At 37.2% G+C, this 19,688-nt stretch overlaps 1 protein-coding gene across 1 annotated transcript in view; it reads left to right on the forward strand.

Moving 5' to 3' along the window:
* The first annotated feature begins 400 nt into the window (after window positions 1–400).
* The window catches only part of ATP8B4 (ATPase phospholipid transporting 8B4 (putative)), a 193,063-nt gene continuing 173,775 nt past the window's right edge, over window positions 401–19,688 (forward strand). The window contains exons 1-2 of the mRNA XM_032481217.1: window positions 401–469; window positions 18,123–18,181. The gene's annotated coding sequence lies outside the window, so the exon portion shown is untranslated. The remainder of the gene's footprint in view (window positions 470–18,122; window positions 18,182–19,688) is intronic.

Genomic DNA, 19,688 nt, shown 5'->3' on the forward strand with positions numbered 1-19,688 from the left:
TTTAGCAGTAGTTCCCAGCTGTGGCTGTGGAAAGGAATCACGGTGCTTGAATAAAAGGCAGGTACTGGAGTATCAGCCCTGAGATATTCTGATTCATAGAGTGTTGGATATATTAGAATACTTGGCTCTATTTTAATGCCAAATTGAGTGGCACACTTGTGCTTCCCTTAAGTTGTTCTGTATAGCTGGTATAATACAAATATTTTTGTATAGAATTATTCTTATCTGTTAGGTTTAAGTCTGATAAATGGAGTCTGTTAATCCTTATTATGTTAATAACTTCCTAGTCATCTAATTTGACTAGGAAGAAAGTTAAAGGATGGAAATTTATGGTTAATGAGCATATCTCGTACTAATGTTGGATCCATTTCCTATTTTTTTTTTTTTTTATCTTATGTAGGCCAACTGTGGAGGCCTGGTGAAAAATAACCAGGTGCAATAATGTTCTGCAGTAAAAAGAAATCACTTGGTAAGTAAATGTGATTTTTAATATTTTAATTTTATGGAGGTGTAATTTGTAAACAAAAAACACACAGATCTTAAGTGTTCAGTTTGATGAGCTTTGACAATTGTATGCTCATATGTAATTACCACCCCAAAGCAAGAGACAGAACATTTCTGTTACCCCTGAAAGTTCCCTTGTTCCCCTTTCTTTCACTTTTTATTTATTTATTTTTACTTTAAATATAGTTGATTTACAATGTTGTGTTAGTTTCTGGTGTACAGCATAGTGATTCAGTTACATATATATATTCTTTCTCATTATAGGTTATTACAAGCTATTGAATATAGTCCCCTGTGCTATACAGTAGGACTTTGTTGTTTATTCTGTACATAGTAGTTTGCATCTGCTAATCCCAAACTCACCCCCTTTCCTCTTTGGTAACCATAAGTTTTTTTCATGTCTATGAGTCTGCTTCGATTTTGTAAATAAGTTCATTTGTGACATTTATTAGATTCCACATGTTAGTGATATATAACATTTGTCTTTCTCTGTTTGACTGACTTCACCTATGATAATCTCTAGGTCCATCTATGTTGCTGCAAATGGCATTATTTCATTCTTTTTACAGCCGAGTGATATTCCATTGTATATGTATATCACATCTTCTTTATCCAGTCATTTGTCTGTGGACATTTAGGTTGCTTCCATGTCTTGGCCATTGTAAATAATTGTAAATAGTGCTGCTATGAACATTGGGGTACATGTATCATTTCGAATTGGAGTTTTCTTTGGATATATGACCAAGAGTGGGATTGCTGGATCATATGGTGACTCTATTTTTTAGTTTTTAAGGAATTTCCATACTATGTCTCATATCAGCTGCACCAAATTACATTCCCACCAATGGTGTAGGAGGGTTCCCTTTCCTCCACACCCTCTCCAGCATTTACCATTTGTGAACTTTTTAATGATGATCATTCTGACTGGTATGAGGTGATACCTCATTGTAGTTTTGATTTGTGTTTCTCTGATAATTAGTAATACTGAACATTTTTTCATGTACCTATTGGCCATCTGTATGTCTTCATTGGGGAAATGTCTGTTTAGGTCTTCTGCCCATTTTTTGACTGGATTGTTTGATTTTTTTTTTTTTTTTTTGGTTATTAAATTGCATGAGCTATTTGCATATTCTGAAAGTTAAGCCCTTGCCAGTCACATTGTTTGTAAATATTTTCTCCCAGTCTTTAGGGAGTCTTTTTGTTGACTTGTCTTTTTTGTTTTGTTTAGTTTCTTTTGCTGTGCAAATTCTTACAAGTTTAATTTGGTCCCATTTGTTTATTTTCGCTTCTATTTCTAGTGCCTTAGTAGAGTGATCTAGGAAAACAGTGCTATGATTTATGTCAGAGAATGTTTTGCCTATGTTCTCTTCTAGGAGGTTTATAGTGTCCTGTCTCATATTTAAGTCTTTAAGCCATTTTAAGTTTATTTTTGTGTATGGTGTGAGGGAATGTTCTAACTTCACTGATTTACACACAGATATCCAGCTTTCCAAACACTACGTGCCAAAGAGACACCACTTTTTTCCATTGTATATTCTTGCCTCCTTTGCTGAAGATTGATTGTAGGTGTGTGGATTTATTTCTGGGTTCCCTATTCTGTTCCATTGATCCATATGTCTATTTTTGTGCTAGTAGCACACTGTATTAATTACTGTAGCTTTGTAGTATTGTTTGAAGTCTGGAAGGGTTATACGTTCAGCTTTGTTCTTTTTCATTAGTATTTTGGCAATTCTGGGTCTTTCGTCATTTCACACAAAATTTTAGAATTATTAGTTCTAGTTCTGTGAAAAATGTCCTGGGTAATTTGATAGGGGTCACATTAAATCTGTAGATTGCTTTGGGTAGTATGGACATTTTAGCAATATTTATTCTTCTAATCCAAGAGCATGGGATATCTTTCCCTTTATTTAAATTATCTTTAATTTCATTTATCAGTGTTTTATAGTTCTCAGTGTATAAGTCTTTTACCTCCTTGGACAGGTTTATTCCTAAGTATTTTATTTTTTGTTTTTTATGAATTTTAAAAGTGATTTTTTTTAACTTTCCTTCTCTGATATTTCATTGTTAGTGTAAAGAAATTTAACAGATTTCTGTATGTTAAGTATCCTGCTGACCTCATTTATAAGCTCTAGTAGTTTTTGTGTGAAGTCTTTAGGATTTTCTGTATATAGTATCATGCCATCTGCATATAGTGACAATTTTACCTCTTCCCTTCCAACTTGGATTCCTTTTATTTCTTTTTGTTATCTGATTGCTATGGCTAGGACTTCCAAAACTATGTTGAATAGAAGTGGTGAAATTGGGCATTCTTGTCTTGTTCCACATTTTAGCGGGGGAAGGCTTTCAGATTTTCACTTCTGAGTATTGTGCTGGCTGTAGATTTGTCATATATGGCTTTTATTATGTTGAGATATGTTTCCTCTATACCCACTTTGGTAAGAGTTTTATCATAAATAGATGTTGAATTTTATCAAATGCTTTTTCTGTATCTATTGAGATGATCATGTGGTTTTTGTTCTTCTGTTGATGTGGTGTACCTTGTACCTCTTTTTATTCGTTCTCTCTGCACTATACACAACCACCTTCTAATTTCTATCAGATTAGTTTTGCCTGTTTTGGAACTAATATAAGTGAAATTATATAGCATATATTCTCTTGTCTTGCTTCTTTTATTCAGCATAACGTTTTCTGTCATATATCCATATGGCTGTATGTATCAACAGTTCTTCATTTTTTCTTTTAAAGCAGTATTCCATTGTATGAATACACTGACGCTTAAAACTAAGTTCATAGAGGGGAGGGTATAGCTCAAGTGGTAGAGTACATGCCTAACATGCACGAGATCCTGGGTTCAATCCCCAGGACCTCCATTACAACAAATAATAATAATTAATTAAATAAATCTAATTACCTCCCCCCTCCAAAAAATAAAAATAAAATAAATGTTAAAAAAAAACTAAGTTCATATGGTTAGAAATAATTGGGTTCATGATGGCAAGAAACACATTACTTTTGGTTGAATAATTGGTCTAGCTGAACAGTAATAATAGTATTCCAGTTTTTTAAAAATATAGGATCCTGACCAGAGGGTTTTTACCTTCTCTTTGGTCTCATTGGTCAGTGACAGACTAGTATCTAGTTTTTACTTAAGTAGAAGACTATTCAATATATTACTGCTGTTTTCTTTATTTTTGACCATGGGCATTTTAGGGACCAAAGGCTGGATTAGAGTATATCCAGTGCTGTGTCCCTCCTTCTAATAACACCTCTGACAGGTAGTTAACCTACTTTTATAGACAATTATTTCATGGTGCAGTACATTCCCTTGTTGGGCACTTACTCATTGCAACGTTCAGTCCCATAATGAGCTGAAATCTGTCTCAGTGTAGTTCTCACCCACAGGTTATGCCCTCTGGGGAAATACTTTCATATTCCCAGTGCCAGTCTAAGAGTCTAGATTACTGTCATCACTTTTTCTTTTTCAGATAAAATGATTTATTTATGTCCAATCACTGGTATAATCTTAATAGTGGAACATTAGATTAACCAGTTTTGACAGAGACAGGTTTCCAACAGAATCTATTTTGTAGAGTTTTGATAAGCTTGGATTCATTCTTTTAAAGTAATTTGTATGTATATGAGAATGTATATGTGTGTGTGTATATATATACTATATGTATATAAAATAAGCAATTTTTTAAATAAATGAAAATAAGAACATAGAAGTCACTGTAATTGGGCAATCCAGAGATAACCACTCAAGGCTGCTGTGTTGTACAATTTAAAGGGCTCTAATCAATGACATCTGTTAACACATTTGTGTATATTCATTCAAATATATATCCCCAAATGGAATTATGGTGTACATTATTTTGAAACTTGCTCTTAAAACATAATAATATAATCATAAATACCTCTTATGTCTTTAAACTTTTATAACATTATTCTTTTATATTTTCCTCTTTTTATTTTGAAAATGTTGAATTTTACAAAAAATTGAAAGAATTATAAACAACCAAATACCTTTTACCAAAATTCTACGGTTGTTATCATTTTGCCACAGTTGCTTCCTCTCTTCCACCTACCCTCAACATACACTCCCCCCATACACCTTGGTTATTGTTGAAACATTTGAAAGTAAGTTGTAGACATCAGGACTTTTACCCCTAACTACTTCAGCATGAATCTTAGAATAAGGACATTCTCCTAAATAACCACAGTACCATCACCACATCCAAGAAATGTAACATTAGTAAATAAGTAACATACATTCCTTTTTTCAGTTTCCCCATTTGTCCCCACAACATCTTATATCTCAGAGCTGCTCTTTTTTTCCTTTTTTTTTTTTGTGGGTGTGAGTACAGTATCCAGTCAGTGTCACATGTTGTGTTTGGTTTTTAATCCCTTTTCTTATTATTTTTAGATTTAGAATAGTTTTTTATTACATTGAATTTTGAAAAAGTGCAGTCCAGCTTTCAAATCAACTTGGATTAAACATTTTAGGCCCGAATACTATGTAGATAATATTTATTTTTTAATGAACAATTAATAAATTAGTTACTTGTTACTGTTGTGATGAGGAATACAACTTGCTGATCTTCCTCATATAGAATTTCATTTTATAGATGGATAGTCATAGCTATTTTTAATGAGCTATAAATAGCTCACTTGTAAATGGCCGTGCAATGAGGCTAAATGTTTTGGCCACGTGGCTGGGTCTGTATCTGCTGTGGTGCTGATTGGCAGAGAAAGCTGAGGCTAGCCTCTTCCTCTTTCTCTTGAACTTGTTATGATGCCCACGTGACTTGAGGGGTTGTCATGATTGGGAATGATGCATCTTTAGGTTATATCAGTTCCTATAGATCTGGTAATAGACTGGACAGCTTTTTCAGCCTAAAATATTCATTTACTTAGTCAGTCAACAAACATTTTTGAGTGCCTACAACATGCTGGGTAGTGCCAATTTTTTCTTGATTTCATGTAACTTTTTACAATTTAATAAAATACATATATCCTCACAAGTTAAGTTTACAGTAGAAATGATAGTGACAGTTTACTAAACATCACTACAAGTATATTTGACAGAGGAGCATAGTCTAGAGAACTTCTAATCAGCCTGGGGTTGGTGGCAAGGGGAAAAATCATGCACAAGTGATATTTTACCTCAGTGAGATATTTAATATCTGCAACATTTAATAAAGGTGCACTTACATTTATATAAAATTTCATAACATCATTAGGAAGCTTGGGACATTGATAATGTATGTGAAAATATAATAAGCCAACCATGAGTATTGTTGGAAAATAAGAATTTTCTCCCACATATATAGTTTATTATTTATTATCTCCATATTCATATAAATCTCATGTTCTTCAAGATGAAAAATTCTAGCTAATTGACTCAAATATTGAAAACATGCTTAAAATCTAATTTCCGTTTTTTATTTGTAATTCACCCTTTCTGTATAAGCTTGAGTGGGAGGCCCAAGGACGAATCACTTTAAGGCCTATGAGTGCTTTTCTGCAGAGCAATCAGGAAGAGTGTTATTCATGTGTAAAATATCTAATTTAGATTTCAAATAATTTGGTAACATGGGAAGTGAAAGATGTGGATAATTAGAGGCTTTCTTTAAACTAGCTAAAGCTGCTCTTGATTCCAGAACGTGATGGTTATGGAGTCAGGGCGAGTTACTCCACAGGGTATGTTAGAATGTTTATGGGGTGTGGGATGGAAGAATCAGACCAGGGTCACATTTTGTCTTTCATGACCCTTCATCCCCCAAATATTAAAAATTATATTTTATAATTGTGTGGTATATAGACATATAAATCCAGGTTGGATTCATTATTATCCATTATTATAGTAATTTTCTTCTAATTAAAAATAATGAAAATTTAAACATTTTTGTGTTCTCTGAAAGTATTGTGGGCCTTAGGTGCTGCATCTACTGTGCCTACAAGTGAGACAGTGCTTTAGTTGAAGTTAATATCCCTGCTTCTCTGGCTTTTTTTTTTTTTGGAGGGGGGAGCATATATTGTTTAGCAGGTACTGGGTTCTTCCTGTGGCAGAGGGCTGGTGACACAAAAGATGAATAAGAGGAATAAGACAGTCCACTTACTTTTTTTTTTCAAATGTATATTCTGGTTCTTTAGTGAAATTATCCATCTTGTCATCTATTTTCATATACATGTTAATCACAGTTATTTTAAAGTGCATGTTTGATGGTTCCAATATCTAGATCATCTGTGAGTCTATTTCTATTTTCTGTTTCCTTCTCTGGTTTTCAGTAGTTTGATATTGTCCCCTACTATACTTGCTAATTTACTATTGAAATCTAGACATTACATATTAAAAAAACTGTAGCGGATCTGGATGTTATCCTCCTTCCAGAGAATTTACCTTTCTTCTAGCAGGCAGTTAGATAAAGAGCAGATCATTTTAATTCAATCAGAGGCCAAGCTTCTTTGAGGCTGGGTTGCAGACTTTATGAGGAAAGCCTAGTCTGTTTCTGTTAGTTCTCACTCTTAGAACCCAGCTCTTTAGAAGTCAACTGAAAACCTAGGGCCACTTTTCCCTGCTAAACTCTCAATTCTAATTACTGTCTTGTCTCACCTCTGGGCAGGATAGGAATTAGCAAATGCCTTGAGGGAAAGGTGTACAGAATATCACATTTACCTCAATATATTTCTCTGCTCTGCTGTATCTTGGCCCTTGAAGTTCTGACTGATTTTGCTAGTTGGGGGTGCTTTTGAACGGTTTTGTATATTTCACCCGGCTGTTCTCAAATAGATGGGTTGGTCCTGACATGTACTCCATTACAGTGGGAAGCTGAAGTCTCAAACACATTTAAAATAATCTGTTTTATAAGTTTACCAGAAGGCTACATTAAATATCATTATTCTATAATTGTTAGATGAGTGTTTGAGAATATCAAGAAAATCTTTAAGGAATGAGCAAAATGAATAGTTGAGTTGAATAAGAAAATAATGGTTAATCAGTATTAGTCTTTTCTGCTAGAATGGCTTTAAACTTTAGCTGTGACACATACACAAGTATAAATCTTGAGCTGCCTCATTATAGTGAATAAAATAATACTCAGAACAGTGTTCTGTGTCATATGTACTTATTGGACTTAGAACATATTTCCAAGTACATTGCTCTAATTCTCCATTTCTTTATTTATGATTCCCAAATGTATAATAGTCTAATAGTCATACTTTGGCTTCATAAAAAAATTGTTTCATTGGAAAACTTCACCCCTAGAATTACAATCATTTATAATTAAAAAACGCTTTTATATCCCTTCCGCAGACGCACACCTTAGACCACTCCTTTAATTCAGTATTTGAGCCAGTATCTGGCACATGGTAAGCATTTAATGAATGGTAGCTGTCACTGTTATTTTCAGTAGTTTTAGTAAATGCTACTTGACTTATAATTCCTTGGTGGACCTAGTTCTCAACTAGTGTTGCTTTTAGTATTTGTTCAAAAAGAAATGCCTAATTTAAAAGAAATTAACATTTTAAAAATTCTAGGCTTAACTTTAAAATTTGGATTTTCTTTTATGGTGGAATAAAATCTGAAAACTTATGAGGTAATTTCAAACATGATACTTTCTATAAAGAAAAATACTTTAAAAAAATCAACCAAAGTCCATAGTTTACATTAGGGTTCACTCTTAATGTTGTACATTCTATGGGTTTTGACAAATGCGTAATGACATATAGCCACCACTATAGTATCATGTAGAATAATTTCATTGCCCTAAAAATCCCTTGTGCTCCATCTATTCGTTCCTCCCTTCCTCCATCTCCCCAAGCCCCTGGAAACCATGATTAAAGAAAAATATTTTAATAACTCAAATTCAAAGTCTACCTTCATACAATAAATAAACCAGTTAAAAGTTTCATATTTCAATGATTTTGGCTGGAATGATCTTGTTTCACTGTGGTAGTGCTGGTGTCTTATAATCATTCAAACTTTGTCTGGTAATTCATTCTTTCACTTATTCATTTATCCATCCATCCAGTCAGCCAGCCAGCCATTTCACAAATATTTACTGAACCAAGCACCCAGACCTATTATGTGCCAGACACTGTTCCAAACAGAAGAAAATAGCTGTGGATGAACATATTTAAAAAAAATGGAAGATTCATATAAGTTTTTTTTTGTTGGGGTGGAGGGGGGAAAAAGATAGTCAAATAAGTAAATTATCTTGTATATTGGAGGGGCTGCAGTTTTATAAAGGGTAATCAGAGAAGGCTGAATTGAGAAAGCCATAGTTGAGCAAAGATTTACAAGAAGTGGGAGGGGGGAGCCATGTAGTTATCTGGAGGACAAGCATTCTAGGCAGAGGGAATAGCAAGTGCAAAGGCTTTGAGGTAGTAGTGTGCCTGGTGTGTTCCAGTAACAACAAAGAGGCCACTGGGACTGGAGTTGAATGTGAGAGGTCTCCCTCTCTATGACCTCTGGACACAGGCATGTAGTAATTCACAGTTTCCCGACATCCCTGCATGGTACCACCTACCGTCTTCTGAGACCTCGAATCTCTTCCAAGCTCCTTTTACAAGGGAGGTAGTTTTGGTTTGAAATATGAGTCTACTGCATAGTCTTGCTAGGATTTTATCTTTCTTATTTGTAAAGTGGAGCTAATAATAGTGCGTGCCTACTAAGATTGCTTTGAGGGTTAATGAAATAATACATGTGCAACAGTTCATATAGTATCTAACTTTTAACAAGTTTTCAATAAATGTTAACTGTTACTATTTTCATTATATTACAGTAAGTCTTAAATCTCCAGTTGTGAATCTGTACTTACAGAAAACTACATGGTGATGGTTCATATGATTTTATTGATTTCACTTGTTATGTATATAATTCATATATGCTGGAAGAAGAATGAATCTGTAACATTTTTTTAATATTCCTTTGTGTAGCTATGGTAAGCCACAAGAGGAACAAAGCTCCTAATAAATCACATTTTCCAAATGTCTGGACCTGATGAACAAATTGGCTCAGCTAAGAGGAAAACAAACCCAAGGCCCTTTAGTATTTATTTGACTCCCCTAACTCTGTTTCCAAGCTATTTTCTGAGGAGAAGAATTTTAAAAAATTGTGGGAAGATTTTTTTTTCCCTCAATTCTCTTTAGTTTGCTGCTTAAATGTCAATAAATCCCAGCAGCTGCAGGTCACCCCTGGGTTTCAGTAGGAAACTCCGACTTGGGACACATATTTTTCAGTTATATTAGAATGTGCGTTTGGAGTCAAATCAGGAAATCTTGGAAGCTGGTGGACTCTTTTCTTTAAAGCTCTCCCTACTCATTGTTCTTTCCTCATGTCTTTAATGAATTGCTTTGGCTCCCAAGCACCCAGACCGGATTGTGAAAAATGAAAGAAAATTAAGAAAGGAAAAAGCTTAAATTACTATTTGGCTTGAGGGAATTTTTCTGAGATTTCTGATTCAACCCAAAAAACCAACAACTCCAAACCCCAAATGATGCTCCATGTTTGGAGACATTCTTCTGCTTCTGGATTGGGACCAGGCTTACTAAGGAAATATTAATCCATACCATCACAGTTTTATACAAAGATGCCTAAATTCTCCATGGTGCTTCATCATCTCACGATTTTGGGGAGCTAAAGCCAATTGCCTGAAGGCTGCCTCCTGAACCACATTTGGTGAAGGACGAAATTCTCTGGAGTTAATTGAAGAATTAATTGTGGACTCACGGTTGCTGTGATCACTCACGGGCTCAATGGAAGTCTCCTAAATCTTGTCCTTACTCTTGGTCTTGTTAACAGAGTTGCTGCTTTCACTAACTAGTCTTAAACACTAAGATATTATGCATTGTTTAGAGACAAACTAATCAAAAAAGATGTAACTGACCTGTCTTCTGTCTTCTGGAAGTGGAAGCTGGATAATATAATGTATTATGTTATGAGGGAGAAGAGCACAATTTAGGAGCTGGGTGTTGTTTTCAAGGACTTTAGACTAGAATCAATGGGCATTTGCCAATTTCTACTGAAAATATTCAGAAAATTATTCAGGACCTCTTCAGAAATAATAATAGTGACTTTAAGGTTGACTATGCAAGCTTAGATGATTTCCTTATTTCACTTCTTATTTGCCACTTTTTTCATTAAAGTATTTTCAAGCATTTTTCTGTTTACAAAATGCTTTCCATACATTTTCTCACTTAATGATGGGAACACAAAGTGTCATTATTTTACTGAGGAGGCAGAGGTAAGGAGAGGTCATGAGTTAAAATGTGCTTGCACAGATGGTTTAGTGGAAGGAGATCTCTGGCCTCTTGCTTCATGATCCTGCCTCTTTTCTTGTATGAGGGCTCCTTCATCAAACTCATTTTTATGGGGCTAAAAGTCTTGCTGACATGGGAACAACTTTTTTTTTTTTTAATTGAAATATAATCAGTTTATAATGTGTTAATTTCTGGTGTGCAAAATAGTGATTCAGTTGTACTTATATATTCCTTTTCATATTCTTTTTTCATTATAGGCTATTACAAAGTATTGAATATAGGTCCCTGTGCTATGCAGGAGAACCTTGCTGTTTATCTATTTTATATATAGCAGTTGGAACCTGCAAATCCTTGATCCCCAACTTATCCCCCCTGCCATTTCCCCCCCTGGTAACCATAAGTTTGTGTTCTATGTCTGTGAGTCTTGGTTGCAGTTAAAAATTCCCAGCAGAGTAGTGTTATGTCCCTCCGTCTTTTCAACTTGTGTCTTAGTGATCTGATAACCCTTTTGGATATTTTAAAATGCATCTTCTCCTTTCAAAAGGAAAGACAAGCACCTGCACATGTAAGTGGATATGGTTTCATTGTCTGAAACCGAGAGTGGCTCAAACAAACTGTCAGCCCTATCAGATAATGCTTTCAGGGAGGGAGGTGGTCAGCTCCACTCCAGGTCATACCCTGAAACTCAGCTTATTCTTTTTGGTAAATGTTCCCTAACATTTAACTGATTTGTAAATATACACTTCATAAAATAAATGAGGCCCTCATTTAGTTATCTTGGATTATGTAACAGGAAGCACATGGCTCAAAGATAAACATTCCATAAATGATTCATTGATATTTTATTTGTTTGAGGCAGACATCAAATTATTTTGGCCTTTTGAGGAATGGTTTAGGAATGTTTGGGAAGTTTTGGGGAGAGAAGGCTATTTCCATCACCCTATGTGGAGTCGGGCTTTGAAAGCTTAATTACCTATTTTTCTGTATTCTGGAGCAGATTGAAAACAATGATAATTCTGCCCCTGCTGATGGCTATTTTCTTGGCTCACTGAAATGGTGAAGGGTGGCTTCCTATCCAAGCACATGTTCGTTAAGCATCTCCACTGGCACAGAAGAAAGGCTGCTTTTCTGTCTTAAGGATCTGTACGCAGCCAGCAGCATAGCACAGCAGCTCTCCATGCATTTTCTAGGAAGTTCAGTCTCAAGGTTATAGTCATTTAGCACAAGTGCAGCTGAGAGAAACAATAATTAGGATGATTGCTCGAAGGACATGTAGTTCATTTATTCTTTTAAATATCCTAAAACGTATTTGTGAACTTAAATCTGCTCAGCAAAGACTGAGTACAGAGGCTCTCTCATTGGGCCCTCAGAAATGGGATGATCAGTGCTAGGGTTGTTAAAAAACACAGCTCTAAAAAACTCATGTTCTTTATAGCAAACAATGACCACTTGATGAAGACTTCTTAGAGAAATTATCGTTGGAGTCCAAATGAATACATAATTGTGCTTTTCCTAAGAAAATTGTTAATTTTTACCTTACAACTATGAAATAGCACTAGACAGGCCTTCCGTTTTTCTGTAAAATTGATGGTCCACTGGAACAGGTGTGTGGGTCGTCACGTCAGGCATTTTAATTTTCATTGTGGATTCTTGTTGATCACCATCCTTCTGTATTTTCTTCCACTTTTAAAATTTAAGTCATTTTGCTGTTGTACATTCTTGAGTAGTTATTTTGGAGACTGTTCTGTGTGTAAATACTCTGGCATGTTTGATGATGTTTTTATAGCCCCTTTGCGCTTGACTGATTATTTGGCTGGGTATAGAATTCTAGGTTCAAAATCATTGTTCCTTAAAATTGGAATGTATCACTCCAGTGTTTTCTATCATACTTGTTGCTGATGAGATATTTCATGTTGGTCTAATTCTTGTGTCCCTGAGGCTAAACATTTTTTCCCCCTCTGGAAGTTTTAAAATACTTTCTCTTTGTTTTTAGAACTCCAAGTTTTATAAAGGTCTGTGGGTCCGTTTTCATTCATCCTGATTGGCACTTCACAGCCCTTTCACTTTGAAGAGTTATGGCTTTCTCTGGTGCAGGAAGATTTTCTTCTGTTCATTTGATTATTTCCTCCCATGCATTGCTTATGCTCCTTTCTCCTAAGCATTCCATTCACATTTCCTCATTTTTGTCATTTTCATATGTATTTTAAGAAATGTATTCAACCTTACTTTTCATTCTGTCTATCCTACTGCATAGTGTGTCCAGTAAATATTTTTAATTTCCAGGAGATTTTTCTTGTTTTCTGTTTTCCTTGTTCCTATCAGCTTGTTCTTATTTCATGGATGCCATGTCTTCTTGAATATCTTCAAGGTATTAATTTGAATAAAAAAGAAAAACAACCCTTTTTCCCCCACCAGTTTTCAGCCTTCTCTTTGGATCCTTCTCTTTCACGCTCTAGTTTTCCCTCAGATGTCTGGTGACTTATGGTGGCTGGTTTATATTTACAAATGAAGGACTAGATGGATTAGTGCAGACTGTAAGACCTCTCCTTTAAATAGGAGGGCCAGTGATGTAGCCAGCTCACAGAGAGGTTTTTCTGTGTGTCTTAGTCCATCCTGGTTGCTATAACAGAGTACAAAGATTGGGTGGCTTGTAAACAACATAAATTTATTTCTCACAGCTCTGGAGGCTGGGAAGTCCAAGATCAAGGCATCAGCAGATTTGGGCCTGGTGAGGGCCTGCTTCCTGGTTCATAAACAGTGAGCTTTCTACCGTGTCATCACATGATGGAGGGGGCAGGGGAGACCTGAGGGGCCTCTTTTGTATGGGCATTAATCCCATTCAATGGGGCTCCACCCTCATGACCTAATTACCTTCCAAAGTCTTTCAAGTATCATCACACTGGGGATTAATCCTCAACATATGAATTTGGGAGGAGCACAGACATTCAGTCCAAAGCACTGTGGGTTAGTCAGGTCATCTGGCAAACCCCACAGTTGTCTCAGGAAGGCAGGCTTTACCAGGGCCTGAGTCTGCTGTGGAGGTTCAGAGCTGCTTCTCTCCTAGGCAGGAACACCCACTCTTGGTTTCTTCCCTAGGCATGCTGCCTACTCTCTTCACTTCATTATTTTGGTAATGCTCCAAAACTAAGGTGATCAGGTAATTTATACTCCATACTGGGACACTTTTGAAAGTAAAAGTCCACCGTACTTTGCCAAGGCAGCAGTTGTAACTGGAACTGTCACCTTATCTACAATGCAGTCTCAATCTTTTTATCTACTGACTGAATTTGGAACCTCTCTGGGGCTGCATTGGGAAAACCACTCTTCTTAATCTTTTGGCTAGATTTTGTCTTTTTTTTTTTTTTTTTTTGTCAACTTGATCCCATCTGATTTCTGTTTTATTTTCTAGACTTTCTTTAAAATTTATGAGCCTCTGCTAGCCCCTATTCTTGTTTTTCAACACAGTTATGTTTATATTAAAAAAAATAGTTTCTGTCACTTCAGTGGGACCTGAGAGGGAAGGGAGGAAGAAGGACATGCTGTCTTGAACTGGAAGCTCATTTATTCCACTGTGACCATACGCCGACTTACTATATTTTATATATCCTCGTGTGTCACTTTACTTCTTTTGGGAACCAGACACATTTAATGATACCAGTTGTGCAGGAATGAGCTTACCCTGGTAAATCGTAAATCCCTTGGCATGCACTTTCCTTTCCTTCTTCCCACATCTGGAGGGATGCCTATGAAATATCAGGCATTAAGTCATTTGAACCTCTGAGCAATTTTCAGTGGGCGTTGTTTATGGGGGATTTGTTTTCAGTTTCCTCTACTTGCAGGATGTGACTTACTGCCAAGAGGAGTTTATATCCCCTCACACACTGTTATAGTACATGGAAGAATGTCAATTCTTGCAAAGACAGTTCAGGCCTAGATAGTTAGGTTAAAGGCAGAAAACTGTAGGGACTTAGAACCAAGCCAGAATTTTGTAGAGCTTAGTGAAAGGATTGGAAATCTGCCAGAATTTATCCATGAAGACTCAGTCCAGAAAGACGTTACTTACTAGAGGTACAGAAGCAGAGAAGAAGACTTAATGAGAAGAATTTAGAAGCCAAAAGAGGGGAGGACTTCCTGGCTCTAACAAGGTCTCATGGGACAAGAGCAATGTGGACACCCAGAAAAAGATCCAGACTTTCCCAGCACAGAGATTAATTACTCCTTTGACCTCTTAAGGAAAGGGCTATTCTCAGTCCTTGATGAGGGTGGTTACATGGAGACACTGACTGTACACAATTCAAGACTCTGGTGTTTGGAGTGAATAAAATCCATTACAAAACTATAGAAGTCTATAGTTGGATGTGCTTCATATAAATGTGAAATTTGAAACTAATCATCATTTGAATGTATATGATCTAAACTAAAGCCAATTAATGTACAAATTAGTATATCTGATTTTTGATTTACATCTCAAGTTGATCTGTAAATTACATGCAGGATGCCAGTGGGCCGGGTTAACTTTTGCCATGCAGAAAAGAGCCCCCCACCCCCACCTTCCCAATAATATCCATTGTTTTCCTGTCAGCAGTTTTACTATGCCTGGGTTAAGGTAGGGATGAATAAACAAATCATCTAGCTTTTTAAAGCTTTTAAATCTCTTTGCCCTCCAGAATTCCATTTTAGACTTTGGTATTTTTGCTCTTTTTTGGGGAATCAGCAAGAAAGAGAGGATGGTGCTTTTATAGCCAGAGTTTGAAATCTTTCTTTCAGGGGTTGGTTGGTTGAGAGGCTGCTTCCTGGAGGGTTCTCAATTTCAGAGTTCTACATGGGGAACTGACTTTATTAGATGGTAAAGAAGGAAGCCATTGGGGGATATCAAACATAAACACTCTGTAAATGGTAGGATTTTTGGCTACCAGGCATAGTCAGAGACATGGTGTCATTGGTCAGGAGCTGTCCTCAGAGGCAAACGTCATACATGGAAGTTGAGCCACAGGTGCTAAAGAGACATTTAGATACCTCTTGGACTTTCATGGAAAAATAGTCAGGTCTTATAATTCATGGTGCCTGGTGTATAGGGGGAGCAGGTGGTAAGACATGTTCCTATCTTCCTTCCTTCCCCTCATCTCCTCATCTTCATCTCCCTTTTACCTCCAGCTTCCCTTCTTTTTGCTTTCCTCTTGCTCTTCCTTTCCTCATCCCTAATACGTGCTTCCAAGTTACTTTTCACCTTCCAGTCCCCATTAGCTCTGTGGTTTTCTGTATCTTCTCAAAGTCAGACTCTTACCTCATGCCTACACTTTTTACAACCTGTTACTTGCCCAGGTGGAGAACTGTGGGGCTAAGGGATTCCCAGGTGTCATGTCAGTTACCATGAGAGGCCAACATTGATGTCTGGCAGCTGCTTGGCTAATCCTTCTTCCATAGCTTTCATTATTCTGCCATTACCCTTTTGTCATCTCTGGATTCAGTGAACAGGGAGCAAGAACTTGATGCAGAAACATGCTCTGCTGGTGTTTCTGGGGCACTGTCTTTTTCTGTCCTTTACAAATTGTAATTTCTGCCCTATCATAATCTTTGGGTTTGCTGTCCTTTCATTTGTTCATTTGTACTGGTGTCTCTGCATTTGCTTTCAGGCAATGTAGAGGTGTACTCTGGCAGTAGCCACAAAAATGTGGGTACTAGGGTAGAGTATAAGCTCCTTTTGGGAAGATACCGCTGAGCTAGAATGAAGCAGAGGGAGACTGCAAAGCCTGCCTCCATTCCCTGAGAGCCCCTGCGTAGGCCCCCATAAATGTGCTAAGCCTCAGGCCAATGCAAACAGGCCTCTTTCTCAGAAAGACTGGAATGTGTTTCAGTTTGTTGTATGTGTGGCCCCCTGGGGGTGGTAGTCTTCCAAGAACAATCTCCTGTTGTTACTGCCCCATGGAATCCAGGAACACAAGTCCATGTCCTCCAGAGCCAGGTGATCAAGGGGCATTCCCTGGGTGGCAGCAGTAAAAACCAGGTCATCAGATGTAAAAACTGAGGTACCAAATATATGTAGAAGCCCCACTTGGGGAAGTCCTGGCACTCTGGAGTGTGGTGAGGGGGGTGCAAAGATGGCACCCTCTGAAAAAAGAAAAAGGAAAAAGAAACAAAAAAGACAGGAAAAAGACAATAAGAAAAAAAAGATAAGAACTAAAAAGAAGAAAAAGAATAAAGGGGGAAAAATGGCAGCCACCTGCATTAGTAAGGCAGAGGTGGGCAGGGAGAGGGTACCCACCAGCATCGTCCCTGGAGAGTATCCCAGCTGGTCCTTGCCCCTCAGACCATCACTGTAAAATTAGCAGATCAGTCTTTTCTTGGTGCTTTATGAAGGGCTGCTCCTGTGCTGGGCCCTGCGGCGGATGAGTCTGCGTGGGAGCCCTTCAAGAGCCGTTCCTCTGTTCCACACATGCCCTGTGGGTCTTCAAAGCCAGATGCATTGGAGGCGGTCTCTCAGGGGCCCATGTTAAAAGTTGGGGTATCAGATGTGAGATATGTACCCTTTGCTCCTTAGGTTGAAGCTCTGGGTTTTGAGTTCCCTCCCGCTTTGTCTGGGGGTGGAGTTTATAGTGAGATGGTGTCTCAGCCTTTCCTGTCTGCTTTGACATGCTTTCCCTCTTTGTCCAACGTGAAGGGGTCACTCAGCCAGTTTGTAATTTTTTTTTTTTTCAGAGGAAATTGTTTCAGATATAACTGTGGATTCGATGTGTTCCAGGGAGGAGATGAGCTCAGTTGCTATCTTGAACCAGAATTCTGTGTTTGCTTTCAGAAGAGAGTTTATTTTTTGGTCACTTTCAGCTAAAGGCAGATCTCAGTCTCCTGACGATGTGCATGCAGTTCCTCTCAATGTGTGTGTGTTGTTTAGAAATACCACCTTTGGCTCCATGACCGTAAGGTCAGTGACCTCGGTGGCTACTTCAGTATAGTTTTGTTTGGCTGTGTTATAACTTGTGACTTTGTAGCAAAAAAAAAAAAAAAATCCTTCCCAGGATGGCTTGTGACTTTTAGCAGCTCCTTCTCCTTTGGGAAGTACTTGATGTTAAGAGAAAGGGTGTTGTGGAGTTGAAAGGATATACAAATTGGAGACACATAATGTTTTGCTTAATGGCTGTCATCAGGAAGACAATGAGAAACAATTCAGCTTTCCATTTTGGGACTTTCCAATACACATTCCAGTATTTAGGCTGGGGAGAAAAACCAATGCCCTTCAAATTTCAAAGGAAAGAATTCTTGCAACCTTGATGACAATCAAAGTAACCTATGTGATGTTCGTTTAATGAGTTATATGTTTCTTTCAAAATTTAGTTTCATACCTGATTTCTCTTTCTCTTTAGAAGTGGAACGAATAGTGAAAGCCAATGACCGTGAATATAACGAAAAGTTCCAGTACGCAGTGAGTAAAACACACATAGCACACTCTTGTTGGGGTAGGTCCGACCTTAAGGACAGTGTGAGGGTCGTGCCTCTTATAACTTTATGATTTCAGTAGAAACTTTGTTGGCCCATTTTAATAGCAAGATGCCATATGGTTGCATAAATACAGATTTTAGTAATGTTCATATACATTTCTGTTCTGCATTAAGAGTGGTTGGTATTCATATTGGTATAGGAAGAAGATGAAGTATTTTCTTTGTCAAGAATTGATGCTTATTTCATTTTGGTGCCCATTTGAGCAAATGAATAATGTAAGACTAATATGAAAATAGGCCTCCATAGTAGTACTTGGTGATGGAAGTGGTGTTAGTAGCTGATGGGTGATGAATGACATTTGAAGATCTTCTCTAAGCAACTCAGGTTTGATGTGGAAAAGTACATGTAAGAGAAAGTTCCCAGAACTGAATGATTATATTTACCAAGTGAGCAGTGAGAATGATGAGTTAAAGTGTGTGAGGATTAGTTAAAATGTGTGAGCTTTAAGCTTTTACTGAACTACCTTCTTTTAAAATGAGAGTTTTCTTTATTTACATAAGAAAGATTTATTGAGAGTCTAAGTGGCTCTAAGTCTACTGTTTTAGAAACGTGGGATGCATTGGTGAACAACTTCGTGAATTATATCATGGGCTCTCAAAAATATTCCTCATCTTCCCTTGGCTCAACCTGAGTTGCTCCATGGAGTCTTTTATAAGTTCTAAGAAAGACAAATGGTAAATTGATTCTGTACATGACATGTGGCATACAAGAGCTGCTGTGATTGAGTGTACCAGCACATTAATGAAAGTCTCAATTCAAAGAAGAGTTTGACAGCCGTTAAGGCATAGAGAGATGTGATAAGATGTGAGTGTCATGGGGCAAACTGTGGCAGTATCCATCCAGGAACTAGCCAGAGGAGAGACAATTTTGGCCAATGGATTATTCTTAATAATTTGACCAATGGATTGTATTTTAGTATTGGTAGTTCTTTTCCACATGTGGGAATGGATGCATGCATTAGACTATGGTAGCTTGATACTATTAAACATTCAACAGAGGTAGCTGACAGCTCCTGTTTTCTCATGCTGTGCTATCATGTAAACTTGTGATTATAATTTTGATGTTCAATGTCAGTTTCCCTACAGGGAGTCAGCACACTGTCTCTATGACAGATTTCTCATGTAAACTAATATATAGGCACTCTGATTTTATTTGTCAATCTTGTAAGCTTGGTTAAAGTAAGTATGCCCTTGAGAGATGGAATCCCTCTCAGGAGGCTGAAGAACATGCTTTGTAGCCTGGGGCTGGGAGGTGGTAGTGGGTCTATAATCCCCTATGGTGATTAATGCCACTCTGTGCAGCCTCCTGACATTTAGTCATTTAGTCTTTCTGCTGCTCACCACACTTGGCCCCATGCCAAGAATGGATTTCTAGCCATTCTAAAGCCAGTCCTTTAACTAGAGGGTGACCTTGAAAGTCTTGACCATGAA

This window comes from Camelus ferus, chromosome 6 (assembly GCF_009834535.1).
Source record: "Camelus ferus isolate YT-003-E chromosome 6, BCGSAC_Cfer_1.0, whole genome shotgun sequence".
NCBI lineage: Eukaryota > Metazoa > Chordata > Mammalia > Artiodactyla > Camelidae > Camelus > Camelus ferus.